Source organism: Medicago sativa, chromosome 3, assembly GCF_051527215.1.
Source record: "Medicago sativa cultivar Bolivia chromosome 3, Bolivia_mono, whole genome shotgun sequence".
Classification (NCBI taxonomy): domain Eukaryota; kingdom Viridiplantae; phylum Streptophyta; class Magnoliopsida; order Fabales; family Fabaceae; genus Medicago; species Medicago sativa.
Genome location: NC_140751.1, coordinates 5,713,734 through 5,718,873, shown reverse-complemented (window position 1 = coordinate 5,718,873; position 5,140 = coordinate 5,713,734). Strand labels below are relative to the sequence as shown.

Below are 5,140 nucleotides of genomic sequence, written 5' to 3'. Positions count from 1 at the left end.
CTTTAGATAAGAAAACAAGACACACATCCTAAGATATTTGACAGAAAATAATAGTATAAAATGAGTGTATTATTTACTAAATGAGAATGATTACAAGAGTTTGATACAGAAACCTAACTCCACCCCAAAATATGCAATCTTTGACTATCTCCTTTATCACAACGTATGAAGCACAAACAATCATCGGATTAGGTGTGTTTCAGTGTCAGAAACGCGTCATGTCCGACACCGACACATTGACACATATAATTATACCGAATTATGTGATTTTATCAAATTATTAACAGTGTCTGTGTATCAGAGTTTGTGTCATGTCCGGTATCCGTGCTTCATAGGTCACAACTGAAAAATATATAGGCTGCAAGCATTGACTGTCATGGTAGCAAACACAGTAGCTTCAGTTATATAAATGAATCAAATAATATTCCTGACTTCCATCTCAAGAGAGCTAGGACTAAAAGCATTTTTCAGTTCTATATTCTTCCAGCTATCTAATGATTTGTTCTCTACACCATCAATATTAATATTGGCCATTAGACTATTTTCCCACCCAAATGATGGACAAGAAGTATGAATGCAAATGTAGGACAAACATCAATACGCAGATCAAGCTTCCCTTCCTTGATCCTCATAAACCTATATTGTTGAGGACCATCTTCCCGAAAATCTAAACCATAATGTGAAATTCCAAATACAGTTTTCCCTAATACAAAAAAAAAAAACGATGACAATTCACAATTCACAACAATAAAAAAACATAAATTGAAGCATAACTATACCAGTAAATGACATAGTTGAGCAAATATAACAGTAAAGGTGTGGAAATGTTGCACAACATAAAGGACCTCATCATGCTAACCAAGTACATGTCTAAATTATCCTAATATCAATGGAGCCCAATTTGAATTACTTGTATTTACCAATCTCATAAGGATTCCATCAAATTTTCAGAGCGGAAAATTTCCAACCTAAAAATTCCACCAACCATTAATTAACAATAATCCAACAATACATGCAAAAATAAATAACATAAACATAAATTAACCATATTTATTTGCAGTTGAATCTCTTGCTCAAGTGATACAGGATAGCATCAACATCTTGACATTAAGAACAAGGTGATATCAAACTCTCAACGTAGACTTCTGGTTCAATCCAACGTAATATGTTTTGATTTTCAAGAGTCTTCAAAGTATCATTTTTGGAATCGTACAACACCAACGTCGATTTAGGATTTCCCGGCTCATTAAAATCCATTAACATTTGATCATCCTCGGAAATATATAAAGTCCTCGTATCCAATTCCACCTTGTAACCGTCAGAAATATGGTACAATTTAGTCAAGAGTCTTTATTTCCATATTCCTTCATAACCCAAACATCCAAAAACATACCACTATTTGCACAAATACTCAAGCAATTCTTCAACACCCCCAATGTCTGCCAACTCATCTCCAAATCAGGCGGCTGCAGAAGCTTTTGATACGTCTCCTTCTCTAAATCAAGAGAAACAATAATACTCAAATCACCATCGTATGCCAACCAATTAACGGTGCCACTTACAAATACTCCTGAAAAATCTCTAGAACAAGGATGTGGGAAGTCTTGTATCCTTCTCCAAGACTCTGTGCCCAAATTATGAACATTAACTTCAATTTTATCTTTTAAGAAAGAAATAGCAACAACCTTATAATTGTGAATGAAATGATCATAACCAAAGCTATATAAGGGTGAAGGATCTTCTTTCTGTATAATTTTCAGAGTAGGTAATATCTTGAATTTTCCAATTGAAGGGTTCCACAAAACAGCAGAACCTTGATCCATTGTGAAACAAAGGATGCCGTCGCAAGAGCACAAGCACATAGGAATACCATATCCCTTTTTGAGACAATTAGGGTAACTGAGTTGTGTGTGTTTGACAGAAGAGGTTGAAAAGACGGAGGGAATTGGGGAATCAAAGAGAAATAACTCATGAAAGCAATTGTCCCTAGAGCTTTCAATGAGGTGGTGGCGTGTGGGTGACAATAGAAGGTGTTTCTTTGCAAACTTGGGATCAGAGATTAAGGAATTGAATGACTTGCAGAGGTACCTAAGTTGAAGAAGGAGCTTCACAGGGAGTCTGCAGAGAATTTCAGCTACGAGATCGAACGGAAGTATTGGCAGTTGTGTCGCTTGGAATGACGACAACGTTAGGGTTTCAGTTGAGGTAGTTGTCAATCGTTGCCTCTTAGTTGCGGTTGTTTGGTCCTCGCTGCCTGGGGCCATTCTGAACATAGCACCGGGGAGGAGATGATGGTTCAGTTCTATGGTTCAGCTTTTTTTTAATACCTGTATCAAGAGATATATATATTTTTTAAGAGACGAAGCTATAATGTAGGTATATCAACAACAACAAAAAAATAAAGTAATCGATCGGGTAATACTACTTTTTTTTTCTTGACCAAATCAAAATTAAATATTATTACCAGCGAACGAAAAGAGGGGCACTCACGTGTCTATCTTTCATTATGTTAAAGTTTGAAAATTATGAACGGTGTTTTTTTTTATGAAATTTGGATTAAGACTAAAAATATAAATGTTTGTTGTTTTTAAGTTATAACAAACCAAACTAATCATGATTATCTTATTTTAATGACATCAATAATATAACAAAAAAAAATTTAAATTCTTTTTTTAATGACACCAACAACAATTTTATTATAGAAAAGTTGTTTAAGGGTATAATTTGGATAGTGAAAAAGTAAGTATAAATATACTCATTTAGTTTGTTACATTTTTTAAATGATAAAGGGAGAAAAACAAAAAAATATATTCATATCATGTTTGTTACATTTGTTTTAATATTTAAATTTATTCTTATCTATTTGTTACATCTGTTATTTGTATTGAAAATTTAAAGTATTTTTGGAAAGAAAAATTCAGTCAAAAAATGCTGAAAGAGGTAGTTTTCTTTATATATAGTATGTGTGTGTGTGTGTGTGTGTGTATATATATATATATATATATATATATATATATATATATATATATATATATGGGTAATGCTAGTGCACACCCACTTGAATTTTAGAAGGTGTGCATTAGCATCATACACCTTTTCACTTTGGACAAAAAATACCCTTTCTCTTTCTTCAATTGTCATTAAAAGCATATGCCTCTTAAAGTAATTTTGCCAATCATCTTCTCTTTCATGCTCCTAAACAATCACGTTGTAGCACAGGGAAAGAAGAAAACCTTCTTTTACACCTAAAAAAAAAAAAAATTAAACCCTTCTTCTATTTTTATTTTGATTGTTTTGATTAACCAACACCAAAATTTTTATTTCCATTGTCTATGAATCACATCTGCTGTTGGCAAAAAACAAAACACCACCGTCCATGATTTTTGATAGATACCTTTGTTTCCTCTTTATTCATCAGCACAGGGTTAACAATTTGTATCAAAACTAAAGCTATTTAAATTCTAATACCAAAAGGATAAATTAATATATTCTTTTGGTAGAAGACAAACTTAACATATATAATGAAGAAATGTGATCGGAGTAGCTTGGATTCCGGCAATGAAGATGGGCGGTCATGTTTTGGAGTTATTTTTTTGGAGAGAGAACATGATGGTAAGTTCAAAGCCTCTTTACGGAAAAAATAAGAAAAAATGGGGAAATTAATTGTATGTTTTCAATAAACAAATAAAATTACTATCTTACCCTTTAATCTAAGTTGTTTAAAAAGGAAAAAATGGTTTTTAAGTCCAAAGCAAAAAGGTGTATGATGCTAATGCACACCTTCTAAAATTCAAGTGGGTGTGCATTAGCATTACCCTATATATATATATATATATATATATATATATATATATATATATATATATATAGATTAATCAACCAATGTTCAATACAAGAAATATAAGAATAAAAAATAAGCAAAACTGCACGTTTCGCCCCCTAAGTTTCAAAATGTTGCGATTTTGGCCTTCTATTAAAAAAAATTAGATTTTGGATTTTGGCCCCTATTAAAAAAATGGCAAATTCGGTTTTGCTCAAATGTTTTTTAGATGCTCTGACTTGGCTTCCAGCTACTTGCATCGCATTGTTCCGTTCTAGTATAATCATGTCGAAAACCGATAAAAGGTGTGGGAAATATAACGTAATATGTTTCTTGCATTATTTGTAATAAAAATTATATTTGCATATAATTTGGGGTTTTATACTAGATTACTTGCAAAGCAAGTCGATAAATGCTAGAGATAATAACGGTTGTTTGACACTTATCATCTCCTCTAAGAGAAATCTTGAATTACACTTCATCCATCTCTTATATTAAAATATACATTTTTCTCTCTTGAAAGTAAAAGCCTAAAATAAATTATACTCTCACCCCCAAAATATGTTTAGATTACAATCACCTCACTTAAGAATTAATTATGTACTACACGTTAATTCATTTCAATAAAAAAAATTCATTTCTTTTTAATTTCAATGTCAATGGTAATTAAATTTGATTATTTTACTATTAGCTTAATTATTTAGAATATAAAATACATTGTAAATACCCATATTTTATTGAACTGCTATTATACAAACTAAATTTATAAAGCTCTATGTTAATCTAAAATATTTTATTATAGAGAAGCTTGTTGAGTTAGAAGATACGGCGGTGAAGATTAAGGCTAAAATGGGGAGAATTAGGTTGTGTTAATGATTGTGTCAACCTTTAATGTGCGGGGTCTAGGTGGGAGAGTTAAGAAGAATAAGATTCATGAACTCGTGAGGCAACATAATATCGATTTTTTGGCTTTACAAGAAACAAAGATAGAAGAGGTAACTCCTTCACTTTGTCATTCCATTTGGGGTAGTGAAGATTGTGATTGGGTGTTTAGAGCTTCGGAAGGTAATAGTGGTGGAATTTTATCTTTGTGGAGGAAATCTTGTGCTACTTTGGTGTCTTCTTTCCAAGGGGAAGGGTATGTGGGGGTTTGTTTAGAGTGGGGGGGTGGAGAGAATCAAGTGTTTTCTTATTAATGTCTATTCTAAATGCGACTTGCCGGGTAAAAGACGCTTATGAGATAATCTTGTTGGTGAGCGCCAAAGTAGAGAAGGAGGAGCGTGGTGTGTGCTTGGAGATTTTAATGTGGTAAGAAGAAAA

The 5,140-nt window shown here is 32.4% G+C and overlaps 1 pseudogene; it reads right to left on the bottom strand.

Moving 5' to 3' along the window:
• Nucleotides 1-738: 738 nt before the first annotated feature.
• Nucleotides 739-2,318, bottom strand: LOC146935181 (F-box/kelch-repeat protein At3g23880-like; annotated as a pseudogene).
• Nucleotides 2,319-5,140: the final 2,822 nt, after the last annotated feature.